The sequence below is a fragment of the Cavia porcellus genome, unplaced genomic scaffold, assembly GCF_034190915.1.
Source record: "Cavia porcellus strain 051 isolate PalLab524CR breed Dunkin Hartley unplaced genomic scaffold, mCavPor4.1 scaffold_13, whole genome shotgun sequence".
In the NCBI taxonomy this organism is placed as follows: domain Eukaryota; kingdom Metazoa; phylum Chordata; class Mammalia; order Rodentia; family Caviidae; genus Cavia; species Cavia porcellus.
This window is the reverse complement of record NW_026947496.1, coordinates 66,280,664-66,301,278: the sequence shown is the minus strand read 5'-3', so window position 1 is coordinate 66,301,278 and position 20,615 is coordinate 66,280,664. Positions and strand designations below refer to the sequence as shown.

At 35.2% G+C, this 20,615-nt stretch overlaps 1 long non-coding RNA gene across 2 annotated transcripts in view; it reads left to right on the top strand.

Moving 5' to 3' along the window:
* The window catches only part of LOC134478429 (uncharacterized), a 43,779-nt gene extending 23,802 nt beyond the window's left edge, over nt 1-19,977 (top strand). For both annotated transcript variants that reach the window (XR_010051047.1, XR_010051046.1), the window contains 2 exons: nt 11,747-11,980; nt 19,363-19,977. This is a non-coding gene — a long non-coding RNA (uncharacterized LOC134478429). The remainder of the gene's footprint in view (nt 1-11,746; nt 11,981-19,362) is intronic.
* Nucleotides 19,978-20,615: the final 638 nt, after the last annotated feature.

The following is a 20,615-nucleotide window of genomic DNA, read 5'->3' as shown; positions in this document are numbered from 1 at the left end:
AAAACAGGAAGATATCTCTTTCTCATGGATAGGAATAACCAACATAATAAAAATGGTCATACTCTCAAATTGGCATACAGATTTAATTCAGATCCAATCAACATAACATTAGCATACTTCACAGAACTAGAGACAACATTCATAACATTTATTTGGAAACAGAAAAGATCTCAAATAACAAAATCAATGTTAGGAGACAAAAGCAAAGCAGGGAACATCCCAGTTCCTGACTTGAGATTATATTACAGAGCTACTTGATAAAAACAGTATGCTACTAGCCAAAAAATAGTACTGAGGATCATTGGAACTGATTAGAAGATGCAGAAACAACTCCAAACACACTCAGCCTCTTTATCTTTAACAAAGGAACCAAATACATTCACTGGAAGAAAGATAGTCTCTATAATATAAATGGTGCTAGAAAAACTGGCTTTCTATATGCTGAAGACTAAAACTAGACCCATGTCTTTCACTATGCATTAAAATAAAATTGAAATGGATCAAAGACCTAAATGTTACAACAGAAGCACTAAATCTGCTGGAAGAGAAAATAGGTATAACTCTTGAAGATATAGATGTAGGCAAACACTTCAGGACCAAAACTCTAATCACATGGGAAATAATACAAAGAATCAACAACTTGGATGACATCCTATTAAAAAACTTTTTCACAGAAAAAGAAATTACCAGTACAGTGAAAACATAACCCAGAATGGGGAAAAATTTAGTCCTTTTTTAAAATTTGCTTTTGCAAATTATTTCTTCTGAATTTTTCTTTATTGTATAGAGCTCACTATTTTTAGCTATTTAAGAATATTTTAGATGATTTTTAACTTCTGAGTATTAGTTCAAAAGAAAAACTACTGATTTTCTCTGCCTATCTCTTTCTGTATCCCTGTCTTTGCCCCTCTTACATTTTTCTAGCTCTTTCTGTCTTTCTGTCATTCTCTGTCACTCTGTCTTTTAATATCTGTCTATCTCAAGTAACATCTAATAATAACCTATTTGATTCTGAAACAAAAATAAAGGATATTCTGCTCTTTTCTTTAACATATTATGCACATTCTTGCCTTACACTACTTTTATGGAAAATCATTCAGGATAAATTGGAATGCAGAGTAAAAGGAAGATAGAGAAGAACACATTAAATACTCAAAATATTAAATACTTTCAATATAAGATTAAGATGTGACAAGGGACATATTCATCATAACATCATAGAAACTGAAAATGTTTTAGCAGTTTGCTTCAGCTTGTAAGCTGTTTCCAGTTCCTTTTTCAAAATCATGAGTATTAACACTACAAGGTTTAAGAATGTAAAAAAAAATCTATCTGTCCATTGCAAACTCATCTTCTAACTTGGGATATATGAGTCTGCACAGGATGGGTTGAAAACATGTCATCTGAATAATACTAAGAAAAGCATAACTTTTGAAAACATGAATTCTTCATCCTCAATTTATGAATATTTTTCAAAGGGCCTCTAACCTCAAAATATCAAATGCAGAATGCTGTCTAAAAAGAATATGCAAATTTTCATTTTGGGGAAGACAGTATCAATGATTTTCACTTGCTTCTCAAAGGCGTATGGAATGCAAAAGGAATTATAAACCACTATCTTACGGGAAAAAGATAACAAAATATAGAGAAATAGAACAAGTTAGATTTCTCACAATGTCACTCTCAATTTATTTTTCTTCTACCTCATAAAATATACATACACAGGGAGAGAATAGTACTCTCCTCATTTAATCCTAATAAGTTAGATTATCTATATTACTTACTAGGCTAGATTAGAAAGTACCTGAAAGCATGTACATTTTTTATCGTAATTCAACAAAAAGTCAACATGTTCCAGTAGCAGAGATGGTAAGATCTAGAGCAGAAAAACAGCATTTCCAAAACACCTACTCTATGAAGATCACACTATCAATCATCACCTAATTTTAGTTTCTCAACAGCTTTGTGAGATGAGCTGCACTTGCACGTTAGAAAGGAGGAAACAGAGACTACTGAGATGAAACTCTGGTGTTAAGCCATGACTAGTGAGTTGCTGAAAGCAGGATCCTTTTAAATAAATGGAAACTTTAATTGTGATGCCCTATGTCTGAAAGTCTTTAAAAAGAAACACAGGGTAAGAGAACGTAACATATTGCTGGTTGACTTGTAAAATAAATTGTAAGCATCATTTTGAGGGACATCATTATGAAGGGTTAATTCCCACACTAACAAAACTTTGAGACAGCACCACTGAAAAAAATATAAAGTAATTTACATCATTTAAAATTACATAGGTACTATTGACTAAAAACAGAACAAAGAAAAGAGGAAGACTTAACACAAGTAAATGAGATTTTCCTTGCACAGTTAAATAAGGTGGTATTATGGTTTGTGTTTAAATGTCACCCCAATGCCTCATGCAGTCATGAAGGCAGCTGAATCTAGCTTTTGTGATTGGTTCATTGACTAGCACTGGGATTGGCAGGGTGAGTATTGCGCCTGCCCAGTGGCAGGTAGCCAGCATATGATATAAGGTAGGGGAGGAAATGTGTCCTCCCCTTTTTTGACCTTTTTGCTCTTGTAGCGTGTGGCTGCCACGAATGGATGCTCCTCAGCCACACCACCCTGCCTTGGAACCAGCTGAGTATGGATTGAAACCTCCAAATAACTGTAAGGTAACTAAACTTTCGCTTCCTTCATTTTGGACATTGGATATTTTGTCCCAAAAATGAGAGAAAAGTAACTAAGACAGATGGGAAGTAACAAAGAAATCAACATTAAACTGACTAACTAACTTCAGTTAATAAAAGGAATCTTGTTGGGTTCCACCAAAGAGACATTATAAAAGATGGAGTAGTAATTTTGAGATACAACTGTCATAAATAATTTCATGCAAACTAATTTGAAACAAACACAGTAGATGCATTTCTAGAAAAATCTATTCAGCAGAACTACATCACTAAGAAAAATCTTGTCAGCTTGTTACTAAAATTGAGAAAATAATTAAATATTGTCTCACTAACATATGCACACACACACACACACACACACACACACACACACACACAGAAGCTCCAGATGATTTCATTGGCATGTTCCATTCAGAGTCATTGGATCAGTAACTCCAATCTTATGTGTACTTTTTCAAGGACTAAAAAGATCTTGATTAAAAATCAGTCATGTATAATAAGATGAAGGAAAATTATAGGTCAAACATGATAATTCATGAGTTTAAGGAAAAATACATTTTGGCAAAAATGCAGTCAAAATACAATACAAAAAATGTATCATGATCGCTGAGTCTTAGCAAAGAAATATAAAGCTAAACCAGGCAATAGCCCATATCTGTATTCCACTCATTCTAGGAGGCTAAGACAAAGGATCACAGATTGTAAGTGTAAATGATTGACGTGAGGCAGAAATCATTCAACAGGCTTTTGTGAAGGCAATGAAGCATATGATTTAATACACTGGTGCAGGCAGAGAGAGGGTGAAAAAACATCTGTTGTGAACGAAGAGAAGCAGGCCTCTATACAGGGCTTCAAAGAAGGCGAGGGACAGTAAGTGGGAAGATCTTAGTAACCATCAGTGGTCAAAGTTCTCTAGTTTCAGGTGCCTCAGTGGTCATATTTCTTGGCACATCCAGTATAAATATTTGAATGTTTTCACATGTTCTGGAAGATTCCATGCTTAGAAGGTTCCATGTTCAATCTTTTTTTTAAATTTTATTTAAAGAGAAAAAGAAAAAAAAACAGAAAAAGGGCACAAGTAATACAGAATTTCAAAAAAATGAACAGTAAGAAATCACCAGTTAATAGAGTACATATTGTCATCTTAGAAATAGTCGTTAAAGCTACAAAATTAAAGCATACAAAGTGGACATTCAAACAGTGAGACTGCAATCTGTTCTGTTCAATGATCCAACAAAAACTCAGTAATATGGTTATCTGTCTTACACACTTAAATATACATGTGGTTATATCCTTTAGAGCACTTTCTTTTCCTCTCTTTTTTACAGTGAGAAGTACACATTTTGGATTTTATTACTTTCACAGTTCTTACTACTTTTTTTTGAAGAGAATAAAACCAAATGTGACATAACAAAACAGAGTCAGTCAAATCAAAAGGATGGACATAGTACATGATGTAAAAACAGAAGGCAAGGTGATCAACAATGGTTACCCTAATGCCTCTTGTTATCTTAAAAAGAATTGCCTATATCATCAGTTATAATAAAATTGAACAAAACAGTACAGAACAAAACCAATAAAACTGAAACACTGGAGACATTACAGGACTTCAAAAGAAGGTAATAGTCTCTTTGTACCATATCCTGTTTTTGCTAAGGACAATAGCACCATTGTTGAGCTGAGTTTTCTCTGGGTACAATGCTGCTGCTGACAGATAGGCTGAGTCCTGGGACAGCCATGCCCAAACTGAGCCTGACATTGACACTCTGTCTCAACAAAAACCAAAACATGCTGGGGATGTAGCTTAGTGTTAGGTTTCAAGCCCTAGTACTGGAGGAAATAAAGAAAGAATGCAAAGCAAGTTTACCGTTAAAATACCTGTTAAAGAATTTTATGAATTAACAAATCAATGGAGAAAAGTCATAACTATCTCAAAAGATGAAAAGCAGTCCATAAATCTCAATTTGAGATAAAAAATAACAAAAACACCTACTGAATTAAAAATGGAAGGTAACATTTCTCTCCTCTTTGTCTGTCCATCTGTCTGTTGTCGTTCTGTGTCTCTCTGTAGAGTGCTGAAAATTGAGCCAGGGCCTTTACCCCAAGCCATGTTCCTGACCCCTTTTTATTTATTACATTCAGATAGAAGCTAGCTAATTTGCATAGCCTGAGTTTGAAGCCAGATCTTCCTGCCTCAGACATCCAGAGAGGTGGGATTGCAAGGTTATGTTACCACACCTGCTAGAAGGGAGCTCCCTTATTTTCTTCTTCTTCATGTTAGGGTTGCTTTATTGAACCCGTAAGTTTATTTATTTTATCTGTACATGTTTTCAGTACTTGAACCTTACATTCACTTAGGGAATACATGTACTTAATATATTGCGATTCTTTTTATTATTGTTTCTTTCCCCACCTACTTCCTTCCCTCTAGCTCTAGATCCCCTTTCCCCAGTTTTGTTATCTTTGTTGCTCTTTTCAGATCTTTTTTGTGACATGATTACAGTCGTGGTTATTTGGAACATGTACATAACATGTAAATATTTTATGTCCCCTTCCCTCCCTCCTTTCACTCACCCTCAGTTGGTCCCTTCATATTTAACAAAGATCTAATCAAAATTTTATTTTGTTCTTTATTTGTACTTTGCATTACTCAAATGAAAGAAATGATATAGTTTTTAAGTTTGTACATCTGATTTATTTCACTTTATGTTTTCCAGCTGTATACATTTTCCTACAATGTCTCAAATTTATGTTTCTTTATAGGTGAGTAGTATCCCATTATGCTTAGACACTGTATGTCTAGTGGGGACATACACTATGCCACACTGTGCCACTGCTCTGCTGGACTGTGCAGCTCACAACAATCCTGAACCCAGCATCAGGATTAGTTAAAAGAACTAAAGAATCAGAGTTTAAAATAAAAGCAGTTTGTTTATTTGAAGGTGGAGAAAGGAGGAAGAGAAAACAGGCAGACACAGACCGTTATTCTGAAATAGTAAGCAGCATTCAAGAGGGAAATATTACGTGGGCTCTTGTCTGCAGCTCCTTTTATTAGGTTTCTTCTCCCTGTATAATCTGGCTCCCTAAGTGTTCTTGGTCTTCCCCTTGGGTTTCTTCAGGCCCTAGAACTTTTCCTGTTGTTTGGTGAAGGCTAGGATTATGAGTGGAATTTTTAAGGACTGGTAGTTTAGGTTTAAGGATTAAGTAAAGGAGTTTATATTAATCATGCTATCTGGGACCTTCCTGAGTTTAGTTTTCTTGTCTTTGTCTTTCTGATTGCTCATGTTTAGATGCCTTTGTCTTTCTAACTCCTTTAGTCTAATATAAAGAGGCAGAAGGTATCCTAGTATACCTTCTCTAGCTGCCCTTAATATATATCTCTATTAACTTTTAACAAAGGTCTATGAAGATTCCATCCTAACTTTTCCCTACCTATATGCTCCTGTCCCTACAGACACATTTTCTTTATTCATTTATCTATTGGGAGACTTGCAGGCTGCTTCCAGGATTTAGCTATTGTGAATTGTGCCTCTGTAAACATTTGTATGCATATAGCTCCATAATATGATGTATTTAGCTTTTAGGGGAAGATATTTAGAAGGGGAATAGCTGGGTGAAAAGGAATTTAATTTTTCAGAAATGTCCATACTGATTTCCATAATGGTTGTACTAGTTTATATTCCCACCAACAACATAAAAGGATTCCCTTTCTGGCACATCTAGATCAACATGTGTTATTTTTGATTTCTTGATGATTGCCATTTTTCTGGAATAAGATGAAAACTTAGGGATTTTTGGTATTTATCTAATAGCCAGGGGTGTCAAACATTTTGTTCTTTATTTACTGGTCTTTTGTACTTCTTTTTAAAACTATGTGTTCATTTCACTCACTCAATTTTTGATTGTTTTTTTTTTTGATGATCTAATTTTTTAGATGTCTTTGTGTGTTAAGATATTAATCCTTTGTCTGAGGAATAGCTGGAAGATTTTTTCCTGTTTTGTAAGTGGTCTTTTCACTGTGTTAATTCCTTTGCTGTGCAGGATTTATATAATTGCATTTGTTGATCTTGGTATTATTTTTTATGCAACTGAGATTCTCATCAGAAAGTACTTGCCTACATCCATGACTTCAAGAGTTTTACCTACTTTATTTTCCAGGTGGTTGTTTATATTTTAATACTTAGACTTTGATTCATTTTTAATTTAGTACGTGGTGAGAGATATGGGTCCAGCCTCAGTTTCCTGCATTTGCATAGCCAGTTTTTCCCATGTTATTGATTAAAGAGGCTATTTTTAAGATTTAATTTCAAAGCTTGTATTCTGTATCTTAGCAAACTATAATAGATGAAGTTACTAGGTGAAAATCTTCATTTCTTGATACTTAGAATAGTTATTCTCAAATTTATTGAAGGATCGTTTTGATACTATATCACAAATTGTTTCATATCAATACATCTAATAAGCTCAAATACATAATCTTTTAGTGATTTTAAGAAGCCAAAAATACTCAAATTAAGCTTCACAAATGATTTTCAAGTACTTATGTTAATTGTAAGCAAGTTAGATATTCTTATAACACATATATTTATAACCACCAATCTCATTTATACCCAACCAGTTTATTTCTAACATTTAAATCTAGGTTAGTTACAAAATCCAAGACATCAGACTAAAACAGTAAATTTTTTATTTCTTTTGTCAAAGAATTTTTTTTGAATCCAAAATTGTTACACTTTAGATACAGACATAGACAACCTTACATATTACATTTCGAGCACTAAAAATATAATCCTGATTGGCTAGCAACATGACAAATGTTGGTTGATGGTCCTGAAAATACTCTTGTTTTATCTTACCAATATATTTAACTTATTTGTCAAGTATTTACTTTGATCATGTGAACTAAAAGGATATTTGAGTTTGTATTCTAAATTAATTTGTTACTTTTAAACATTATACAAACATAAATATCCAGACACAACAGACAATACACACTTGTACACAAACATTAAAATAAGATTGTGTTTCTTTTATTTAGATTACCAGAGAGTTAGAATGTTGATCTGATTTCCCTTTTCATGACCCTAAGCAATTCCTAAACCTATTATTGTGTTTTATAAGATTTAAGAGAAAAGGCAAGAAATTTACATCTTAATGGTGTAGAGTGTTGTGCCCAACCAATCTGTGCTCCTGCTTTATGAAACCTTTCTTTCCTGCCTTAAATTTATCAATGATTTTAGTTATTTTTGAAAGAACTTGCTTTTTGTTTGGGAGCATTTTTTATTATATCAAAATGCAGACATGGCCAGTCTAAACCTTATACATTTTAGCCTTTGCCTTATTGCACAAGGCCTCTAGTTTGGTGTGAAAACATATACAATAAAACAATTTAGGAATATCAAATGTTTTCCCCTGAGGAAACACAAAGCCCAACTGTTATCAGGTAGCTTGCTTCTTTTTTAAAAAATTTTATTTAAAGAAAGGCTAAACAAAACAGAAAATAGGGAGAAATAATTCATACGTTCAGAGAAAAAAATAAACAGAAATCACTAGTTGATGTTTACATATTGTCGTTTTACAAAGAGTTGTTCAGGATACAAAAAAGGAACATGTAAAGTAGGAATTCAAACAGCGAGACTACAAAGAGTTCTGTTCAACTATCCAACAAAAACTTAGTAACATGGTTGTCAATCCTATACACTTAACCATACATACAGTTATCCATATCTTCATTTATGTTTAGAATAAACAAACTAAAGTAGGTTAAAATCATTCTGAACAAAGGATAATAGTATTGCTGGATTTCACATCATGACACTCCATGATGAGCACTGGGTACTGTAATGTCTTTTTTTAAAATTTAATTTAAAGAAAAACTAAACAAAACAGAAAATGGGTATAAATAATACATAATTTCAAAGAAAAAAAATAAACAATAAAAAATCACTAGTTAATGATTCCAGACTGTCTTCTCACAAATAGTTGTTCAAGATATTAAATTGGAGCATATAAAGTGGGAATTCAAACAGTGAGATTGCAACCAGTTCTGTTCAACTATCCAACAAAAACTTAGGAATATGATTATCAATCCTATACACTTAAACATACATGCAGTTATCCCTATCTTCAATTATGTTGAGATTCAATAAACCCAAGCAAGCTAATATCACTCAGATCAAAGAATTTGTTGCTAGATTTCACATTATGACACTCCAGGATCAGCACTGGGTATTTTAGTGTCCCTTTTTCTTCAAAGTATCTGTTCATTTCATCATGTGTCATAAGATCAGTCCTCATAAACTGTTTATAGATTCTACACATGCGTGAGTCTTAACATGTATTTCTATCCTTTCTATATTAGTGGGAGAAACAAAACAAAGCATGACAAAACAAAACATTTGTATAAACACATGAAATGAAAAAAAAAACATATAAAGCCATTGTACAAAGAGTTCTACCATGGTTCCTGTGTTGTCTCTTGTTATCTCCAATAGAAGTGGTTAAATCATCAGACATAGTATAATTGAATATATCAATACATGACAGTATTAATAAAAACACAACTTAGTATATAGTATAGAACTTCAATAACCAGCAGTTATCAAACCAGAATGTGTATCGTAGAGTCTTGTCATCTCAGTGTAGTTGCCTATACTCTCAGACTTGATACCATCAATCATACTAGCTTTGAATAAAATCTTCTCTACCTCATTTCTGTAATGCTCTTTTTTTGCCATCAGTTGTCTGCTTATCTACTTCATTCTGTTTTCTGCTCCATTCATTTAGGCCTCTCTGCCACTGTTCCTGGAGTCCTAGTACTTTTCTCTCTCTCTAGAATGCCCCACAGTATTCTCTGTAGAGTAGGATTGGTGGTTGTGAATTTCCCAAGTTCCTTTGTCTTAGAAGCATCTAGTTTCTCTAGTAATTTCTAGATACAGCTTAGCAGGGTGTATAAATCTGGGCTGGAGGTTATTTTCTTTCAGAGCTTAGAATATTTTGCTCCAGGCTCTTCTTGACTTGATGGCTTGTGTGGAGAAGTCTGCAGTTATTCTGATGGGCCTTCCTTTATACTTATACTTATCTGTTTCTTGTATCTAACAGCTTTTAATATTCTGTTCTTATATTGAGTCTCTGGGATCTTGATTATTATATGCCTGGGAGAAGCACTGTTTTGGTTGTAGGTGGCTGGAGTTCTGTATGCCTCATATATCTAAATACCATTTCCTTTTCCTATGTTTGGAAGTTTTCCTTAGTTATTTCTGTGAATAACCTTTGTAGTTCCTTTTTTTGTACCCCAGCTTCTTCATTCACATTCTTTATTCTCAAGTTATAGACCCTCTTCTCATCTTCTAGCCTTTGTATTGTTACTGCTTGTTTCCTTGTTATTTTTAAAAAGTTTTTCCTTTCATACTTCCACATTGCAAAATTGTCCTCCCATTTGGATAATCTATCCTTCATTTCTTTCAAGCTGATTTGCCATCTTTCCATAGAGTTTTTCATTTCCTGGTGATCTCTTTGAATCTGCTTCATGTATTCAATATTTTTTATATTTTTTCATCAAATGGTTCTCTCTCTCCTTTGTTTGGGCTCCTCCCTTATTCCATCTATGTCTGCTTGAGGGGTGCTTAATATATCTTTTATTAATCTTCTTATATCTTGCATTACTTGGCTAAATATTTCACTTTTGAACTTGTGTATGAGGTCCCAAATATATCTCTTTATGTCCACTGGCACTGTGTCTGATATTGAATGTTTGCTGTTCTCATTTTCCTTTGTATTTACCTGTCCTGGGTCAATATTCTCAGGGTTGGAACCTGGGGACTTTTTGTTGTTGCTTCCTCTTCCCATCTTTTTTGCTTCTTCCAGGAGGCCCCAGTTTCTTATTTTGTTGGTTACAATTCTTCTGATGCATGCTGGCTAGATGACCATTCCCACTGCCATGTGCTAGTGAGTTGCAGACAGAGGCAGCTTGTGATGGTCCCTTCCCTCCAGGTCAGTCAAGTTGCTGTGGCCTGCACTGTATTACTTTGCACCACCTCCCCTCCAGGTCAGTCAAACTTCTGAGGCTTTACTGGGTTAGTGTGGTTAGTGTGCACCACCACTGTAGGGACTTGATTTTGGATAACCTATTGGGTCTCAGCCAGGTGTGTGACCCAGGCCTAGCTTACTCCACCAATCTCTTTTGAGAAGGGAGCAATTGACTGCTGAAGTCACTGCTGCCCCTTGTACTTGCCAGTCCTGTCCAGCCCCAGAATATCATCTGCTGGAGGCCCTCTTTCTATGGAATGGCTCCACTCCTGTCATTCACCACAGGTTGATGTAGGCTCCCTGCCAACTCAGCTCTCCATTTCCACTCGCTGACCCTCAAACTCAATCAATGTAACTGTGCTTCCAGTGAGTCGAAGTGGCGGGACCTCAAATGGCTCAGCAAGTCACGGCAGGATCTCAGCAAGTTGTGGCAGGACCTCAGATGGTCAGCAAGTCACCTGCTGCAGCGGAAACACTGAACCTTTAGCTATTCCAATAATAGCACTAATAGGGCTGTATGTTTGGTTGGTTCTTCTCACCTTAATTTCTTCTTGGAACAAGATAATTCATCTCCCTCTGTTTGGAGCTTCCCACTCTGTATTATGTTGAATTCTAAATTGACTATCTCAGGGAGCCTTTGTAGCCAGTTGTTATCTATCCACCATCTTTGCTCCTCCCAGATAGCTTTCTTCTAAAAAGTGGCTTCCCAACTATTATGGTTTGTGTCTGGATATCCCCTCAAGACTCATACAACCATGGAGTGGTGGCCTTTTTGGAAGTGGGTGTATCTACAGTTTATGATTGGTTCATTATCTAGTGCTGGGATGGAGATGTGAGGGTTACAACCACCCTGGGGCAGGTAGCCCTGCCTGTGGTATAAAGGAAGAAAAGAGGTTGCTCTTCTCTTTTTCTCTTGTTGCTTTGTCCCTCTGACATGCCACTGTGCCTTGGAGCCAATAGATTTTGAATTGAAACTTTTACAAACTGTGAGCTAAATGAACCTTTCCTCCCTTAATTTTGGGCACCAGGTATTTACATCTTAACAATGAGAGAAAAGTGACCAGGACATCAACCAAATGTTATGAAGTTCAAGATTGCTTGCCTCTCCTTCTGGAGTTGGATTGCAGGTTTTTGTCTCAAACAAAGAAGTAAATCAAATAAGCAAAAAGCAATCCAAAGTTTATTTGAGAAAATGGAAGTGAAGATTGGGAGAGAAACTGGATCTGCAAAACCAGCTTGGGCAGAGTAAACAGCAAAAGAAGGTAAGAGCAAGGATAAAAGTACACACTGCATATGTGAAATAGAGGATGTGCTGTTGTGGAAAGCTGCCTTAGCTCTGCCTCCTCACAGCTGCCTTTTATTTATATTGTCTAAATCTCTAGGAAACCCAGGAGAACTTCTACATCTGGGTCCTGAGAGGCAGTGCTTGGATCCCATGCCTCAGGTGAACACCAAACCTAGGCTATCCTAATGAAAACCTGCTCTAGTTCTCAAGAGAAGTCCATGTACAGGGTTGTGGGAACTGTCCCGTGCATGTGTATGGGATCTCCTAGTTAACAGGTGATGGATTTTGGTGTGCCCTAATCTCCTATCTCAAAAGCAGTCCTGGTCAGATTTTTCCATTTCTAAAAAGTACCTGCTCAGTCATGGGTCTTTGCTTTAGTAGAAATGGAAGATAAAATGGAATTAGGAGCTTATAGGAAAAATAATCTTTAATTATAAGTAAGAAAAAATGATAAAGGACTTAAACTTGAGAGCTGTAAGTTGCTGAGTTGTCCAGACTGGGTTTAAACTTGCAGTTTTCCTGCCTCATCTTTCTTGAGTGCTGGACCCCATGATGATTGTTCTTAGCACCCAGTCTGCCCAGTGACATGCCATCTTTAAAAGGAAAAGCTAGTCTGAACTGCCTTTTACTCTTTAGGAATGTTAATGTATTTCTGCTTAACCTAAGGGCTTTTTTGGTTTTGCCTGTTGGTTTATGAAGAGTGGGGGGCAAATGATGTTCTGGGGATAGAAACCAAGGTCCTTAGCATGCTGAACTGGTACTTTGCTAAGGAGCCTTTCCTGACCCTCACCCTATCTTCTTTACTGTACCCTGTAGACATGTTACTTGGAAGCCTGAGCTGTTTACCTGAGCATTTTGTTATGGCAGCCTCTTAATTCTAACTTTTGTCTCCTAGCCCCTTGAACTTATCTCATGTTTGTTGCTAGCCAATATTTGTGGTACAGTTTTGGTGTTTGGTACCTTTCCTATGGTTGTAGGCTCCTTGGTGGAACCTTCTGCTTCAATTATTGACTTATAGGCTGCCAGGCTAAACTGACAAATGCTGCCAGATAAAAGCACCCCTTCAACATCAGGATCACTTCCTTCAATTTTTTTGGAATCCAGTTGCAGTTATGCCCTATACTGGTTTTCAGTGCCTAAGCATATATACTTTTAAATGTTTTAGTATTTCTACTTCTTTTTTCCTTATTTGCCAATGGGAGAGTTGGTCTATTCCAAACACGTGTAATACAGCAAAAAGCAGAACAGTGTATCACATTCTTCTGAAGAATTTAAAAACCATTGACTACTGTGATTTTATCAGAATGTCAAAAGATTATGTTTAGATTTGGCATAGAAGAGAAAGCCAGATCAATTTGAAACTTGTATTGAAAGTTACACTGGTTTTTAATTCATTAGAAAGATTTTTCAGCTGGACATCTTGGTGCATGCCTGTAATCCCAGCACCTGAGAGGCCGAGACAGGCAGATTACTTCAAGTTTGAGGCTAAACTGGGCCTCACATAAGTTCAAGGCTAGCTTGAACTACATAGTGAGAAATTGTCTCAAAAAAATGAAATGTTTTTCATTAAAACAGGTGAGTTAGCCCTTTAGAAAAAAACCCTGATTTTATAATTGAATATTTTTTTATTGTTTTGCAACTTGAGCTTTACATTTTCTTAAGTAGGTATGTGTTATTTTTTCTGGCTACTCTTAGTACTATGAGATTTTAGAAATCTCCTTAATAGGAGACTGTGATTTAAATAAATAAACAAACCTAAACAGGTTTGTGAAAATTTTGGAGAACACCATGACTTTTTTTTAAAAAATCAAGTGTTCCAGGAAACACTCATTTTTAAAAGATGATTTGCTGACATTTCACATCTTGAATCCAAGGTGCTGATTCATGTAGTTTGAAGTTCAGGGAATTGTTTAAAGTTATAGCTTCCCAGAAAATAATCATGTTGATGTCAGAGAAAGTTTGTAAAGCTATGAAAAATTGTAATTACATACTGTGCTGGTATGTACCGCAGCCTGATAGATAAGGGACAGATTTCACAATGGTGCTGACAGCTGAGCTTTTATCGATCTTTTGTTTTTAAAGCTAGCAATGATGTATCTAGGGCTATAACTTCAATTCAAACCCAATAAATAAGAAATTGCTGGGTTGAGAATAGGATACAGAGCCAATAGTTTAGAAAATGTGATCAGCTTTGTAAAACTACGAAAGAAAAGCCCATTACCAGTAGAATAAATAAATTATTGAGGTAATCTTGTCAGGCAAAGTACTTACAATAAACTTTACAAAACGGTGATAAAATGAAAAAGTATCCAATAAAATGTGAAGCTATATACTGCAGTGATCAAAAATACAATCTTGGGACAATTTCTGAATAGTTCCTCAATCTAGTAGCAACTTAAAGTATTTTATAATATCAAACATATCTCATCTATTGTAAGGTATATTAAAATTTTTTCCATTACTCAATCTAGTGTATAGTGTGTGTTTGCTATGGTCTGAATTCTTAGCTTTAAACCTCATCATCAGTGTGATGCTGGTAGAAGGCAGGATTACTTTGGGGGGTGATCGGATGATGAAGGCAGAAATTAGTCCCTTTTTAGAAGGGAGCCCATAGAGCTTCCCTGATTCCTTTATGTGAGGCTCTACACAAACAGGGCACCAGCTCTGCTGCACTTTGGTTTTGTGCATCTCAGCCTCTAGAAAAGAAATAAAATTCTGTTCTTTATAAGCTTGCACAGCCTGTGGGATTTTATTGTAGCTGCCCAAATGAACTAGAACAATGTCTCTTTTGTAATTCTTTAGAAAGTAAATGTGAAATATATCTTATCATATTTATGGAGTAAAATATCAATACATAATAAGAAGGAGAGTACTGAAAATATATACTAATAAAAAAGAATAAGAAAGAAGTTTTTAGTTGCTCATTTTTAACATTGTAATTTTATTCAGGCACCATTGAGTTATCTTGGAAGGATCTTTTTTAAGTTCAAAAAACCTTGCTATTAAGACTATTGACTAACACACACACACACACAAAAAAGCATGTCATAGAGGCATATATCACCTACAGACTGTTACATAATTATTTCATAATTTTTTTCTTTAGGTATACTTGGCTTTAAGCAATGAAACTCATACAATTAAAGTTTATTATTTTCTTTTTTCATTGTTTTCCTTTCCTAATTAGAACCTGTTTGATATAGTGACCATCAGTTTCATGCAAAATTATGTAAATATACAATTTATACATTTTATTAAGAAGTATATTTTTATACTTTTCCTATAGTCAGGTGTCTATATAATATGTAATATCTTGCATAATTTAAAATTATATAAAAGATACAATAATATTTAAACTTGATCTTTTGGAATTTAGAGATTGATTTAAATAGAGATGCTTTGTTATTTTATTGACATATCAGATCCAATATATGAATGAATCTGTAGTTTTTGCCTTTTGCTAAGTATGTGTTAGTCTTTCAGATGTTTTCACTGTTTCAAATATTGTGTAATGAGGATACTTACACATTTGTAGTATAAATTTCCTTATGTTTGTTAGCAAGAACTTACGTAGGAAATCAGTTGGAAACTGACAGCTTGCTCTTTAAAATGTCATGTAAATTTATGCCCACATTACTAAAAGTTATTTCTCATTTCCCCCTATACTCACCAACACAGCATTGTCTGAGAGTTAAAAAAATAACTTTTAAGATATTTGTCCCTGTGACTATCAAGTAGAGTGCTAGTTTGAAGCATAAGGACTGAAAGAAATGAAATCATAGTTTCTTCATGAAGAACTGAGGAAAAAGCTATTCCTACCCCAAGCACTCTCCTCTTCTGCTTGAGAAAGTACTTCATCTCTTGCTGTTGGGCCAGTGGCAAGGCATTGCTGGCCTTCATTTTCTGTGGCAGTTTAATTTTTCCAGGAAAATACAGTGTATAGTTAGTGCTCTCCTTCACTTGTAATTCATGACACTAGTCTAAAGAAATTGCCCTCAATAAACATATTCTGCCCCCAAAAATGATAAAGGTTACGTTGTTCTTTTGAAATTTATCAAAGCTACGGATAAGTCCTCCACTGAGAAAACTAATTTTACTTGACCTACCATTTTTCAAACATAAAAAAATCTAACCTCTACTGTGTTCCTATCAGTAAAGATTAGATCTCTCAACCTCCACAGATATCTAAAATATTTAACCTCTACTGATAGGAACATAGTAGAGGTTGATAATCTAAACCAATGCTCTTTAGATGGAATCAACACAGAATTAAACATTAGAAACACAAGTTTAAACTCATATTTTCTATTTACTGATTTTAGGCATGATATTTGTCATTTATGAATCTCAGTTTTCTGATCTATAAAATGAGCATGAAGTCCTTCTTATAAGTTATGGGAACTTACAATATACACCACACAAACAACCTGCTATAACCTGGTGCACAGTGGGCCTTTAGTACATAAGGAATTAGTCCCTTTCTTGAGATAACCTCACATTTTACTCTCAGTGTTTTACTAGAGACAGTGATGTAACACAAGATATATAAATCTATAAGAAATTATAAGATCAGCTTAGGATGGTCACCCACAGAGTCAGAGGAAGAAGTGTACAGAGGGCATCTGCACCTGGAGGCTGAAGGATTTAGTCCAAGGCCTGGAGCTCCCTGAGGTGTCCTGTGAAAGTCTGTATCAGGAGGCCAGAGGGTTGGCAATAGAATGCTGAGAATCTTCAAGGGAGGCAGAAGAGTCTGGAGATGACAACCAAACTGACAGCAGAGACAGGAGCTCCTCCAAACAGAAACGAATCCTTCCCCACTTCTCCTTTACACTGTACAAGTGACCCAGCTGCCCTAGTGTGAGTCCTTTATATCCAAGGTGTAAAATTGCTGAGCCAGCATATTTAAGCTTCTGAGGTTCTCAAATTGACACAATCATTGCATTTTCCATGGTGTAAGTTGTCTTTTCATTCTCTAAAATCCTCCTCCCACCCCTACTAGGTAGGTCTGGGCTCTCTGCTCTAAGTATGAGAGGAATAGAAAATTCTAGTGGTTCATAACTGTACAGACCTCAGTTATGAAAGACTTTATCTTTTCAACTTGTTTTATGAGGACAATACCCATACTTTCTTGATTATGACTTAGGTAAAGTTTTTCTCTTAATTTTTTATAGGTTTCTAGATATGTAACCTATACAATTTGATGATTATTCATGCCATAGTTTTCATAGCCTCATAGAAACATTTAACTAACCAATTCTTGCTCAATTCTTTCCCACTCCTATAATGTTAGAAAAGACACTAAAGTTCCCACTACTACAATGAGAACATTTATATAAGGACTTTATGCTGTAACAGTGCGTCCTGCATACCATATAGTTTGCTGCAGAAGTCTTTGACTCAGTCTTGATTCACACCTCACCTTTTACATGTCATCATGTATCAGCTAGCTTCTCAAATTCTCAATTTCCTTATCTGTAAATGAGAAAAGCATGGTCTCGGCTCCATTTTGTGAGGCACTGCAAAATGAGATAGCTGGAAAATGCTCAGGATAATGTTTGTTATTTGGTTAGAGATGTTTATCTTGGCCACCCCTGCCTCTGATCCACACTCCATTGAATTACTATTGCTTTCAGAATCTTATCAACTTCCAAGTTCAGTATCTATAATGCTAATTAAAAGAACAAATGTGACAAGGGTCTTGGGTAGAACTGAGGATGTTGTGTTTAATCTGCAAATGTAGTAATTATCATAAAATTAATCGACATAGTTTATTCTTCAGAGAATAGTAGGAGGAAGAATGTATGGGTATTTTGATGATAAGCTTGATCATCAGAGTACATTATTGCCATGTGTAAAACAACCAAAATTTATTGAGCAGCTGCTATATGCCAGGTGCCAGGCTAGAAATTTTACTAGATTAGAATATTTGCTCAAATTATTTTTCTAGAAAATAAAAGAGGAAAAAACATTCTCACAGCACAAGTGCTATCATAGAATGGGAGAGAGGTCTTAAATTCCACTACTACCACATCCTACTAATTATTGAGTATTCATTTTTTGAAATATTCATATTGATATATTGTGATGAGTATCTCATATGCTTTGTTATGTTTAACATATATCACAATCTGATGATTTATAGGTAAGAAATCACAAGGCCAAAAGGTTGAACAATTGACCAATATGTTGATAGCAAATATTGGAGCGAGCATTTGAACCCTGTCCTCTCTGATACTACAGCCATAAACTTGCTGTGTCCTGAGAGTTGCACTAGCAGGGAAGTCACAATCTTTGTGCTTTTTTTCCTTGATTGCTTTGGACATCCCACCTGAAGAGCTTGGAAAGTAAATTGTATTCACCATGTCAGTTCAAACATGCGCTCTTTCCCTCATGTTTAACCTTCCAAATCACTATGGGATTAAATGTCCTTTCTAAAATAATTGTTGGTATACAAATAGTTATGCCTCTAGTTCCTTAGAGTCAAAAGAAATTTACTAACTCATTTAATCCTTGTATTAAACCTTACAAAAGTACAGTACCTTTATCCCATGTATTAAAGTATAGAAACTTGGGCATAGGAGTGCCAATGCACTTGTCTAAGCACAAACAACTAACATGTGTTCAATCTGGACTGCATATTAATTAGAATCTTCATGGCTTTCCCAGATATAGCTGGGTGGCTACAGCAAATGATGATTTATTTTTCAATTTTTATTAGTACCTGTTTGCAGTACAAAATTATTATATTCATGGAGGAGGTTGGTATATATACACAGTGTTAATTTTGTACATATTAATATTTACCTATGTTTAGTAGCAAATTATTAGTGTAAGATGTTGTATGTTAAACAAGAACTTTGGTTGGTTCACTTTCAGTTGTTTTCTTTCTTTCTTTTCTTTCTTTCTTTCTTTCTTTCTTTCTTTCTTTCTTTCTTTCTTTCTTTCTCTTTCTTTCTTTCTTTCTTTTAGTGGGACTGGAGATTGAACCCTGGGGCTTTCACACTGAGTTACAGCTTTTTAAATGTTCTTTCATTTTTCTTTTGAGAGGCAGCTTGCTCATTCCCTCAAATGTTCAGGTTGAGCACCATCTTGGGATCCTCCTTCTTCAACCTCCTAGTGTGCTGAGATTACAGGCATGCACTACCATGTCTGACTCCCATTTCTGATTGATATCCCTTTTCCTGCAAAGTACTGCCACTACGTCATCTTAACACTGGAAGAGTGACAACAGCATGAAATACTTCGACTCAGAAGATACATTTGAGTATTCATTTCCTCTGTATCCATAGTGCCACCAAAATATGCCATTTTCCAGTGATTGATTATAATAACTGTGTTCATTGTCATTCCTCTTTTTAGATTTTATACTGTGGGAAACCAATGGAGGGAATATTGCATGCAAAAAAGATTCAGAACAACCTTCAGAAGATTTGGAGCACAAATCTTAAAGACTTCCCGGAGAATTTCCAATGGTGATAAATGTCAAAACTCAGCATCTATTAATGAGAACCAAGGGAGGGTTATAGTTGATTATAAGGTCTTGGATGCTTCTTCTTTTGTTGTGAGGAAATTCCTGACTTATGCAATAGACCAAGAGGACAAGACAGAGTGAGAATATGGGTGATATTTTTATGTCAATAAATACTAGTGCGTTGCCTGTTTCTGTTAAATCTGCTATGTACAGGAATGTTCATCAGTTGGAATGATTTGAAATCATGCTCTGGAGCATAAATTTTTTTATTCTGCTTTTAGTTTAAAAATTTTTATTGTTTATTAGTAGATGTTTGCTCTACATAATGATCACATTCATCGTGGAGTGTCAGTACATATAGATAACACATCTTGGTTTTACATTCCCCTCTGCCATTTTTTGTTTGTGGACCATAAATATTTGTGTATCTTTTACAGGCCAAGTAATTCTTCCCAGTCCATGAGACTTATTTCCACTTTGTACAAAAGTAATACCAGTTACAATAAAATATTTAGATCTCTAAATGTGATAAATATCCTTTTTAATACTGCACAGGTTACTTTGAGAATATTTTATGTTCACTGCAGACATGTGTATTGGTTTGGATTTTCAAATTGTAACACAAGCACCTAAACCTTAATCATTTTAAAATTATGCTTACTTAATTGAGTTCCTGGTTTGGCAGCTTGGTGATTTTGGCTCTCTCTTGGTGGGTAGTTATCCTTGTTTTCTTTGGGCTTGTTTACACTATCATGGGCTGCCATTAAGTTGGCCAGAGACTGGGTCATCCCTATTCCATACAGACATTATAGGGATAAGAAGGGCCTTTATGAAGACCACTCCTGGCATTCCTACAACAAAAGACAGATTAAGAAGGGAAACACTAGACAGATTTATTTAATCAGAGTTCTGTATGACACAGGCACCTTGACACTGATAGTTCAAAATCCTAGAGGAAACTGTCAATTTCTGTGCTTAAGGTCAATAAAACATGGACAGCCTTTGTGGGAATGTGATTAAACAAAGAATGTGAGTTGATGCTAACACACTGAGATGAGAAACTGATCAAGATCCATCTGTTCAGTTTCTTCTTGGTCACTCTGTGTGGCATTCCTTCGTCCCAAATATAGGGAAAAACTCT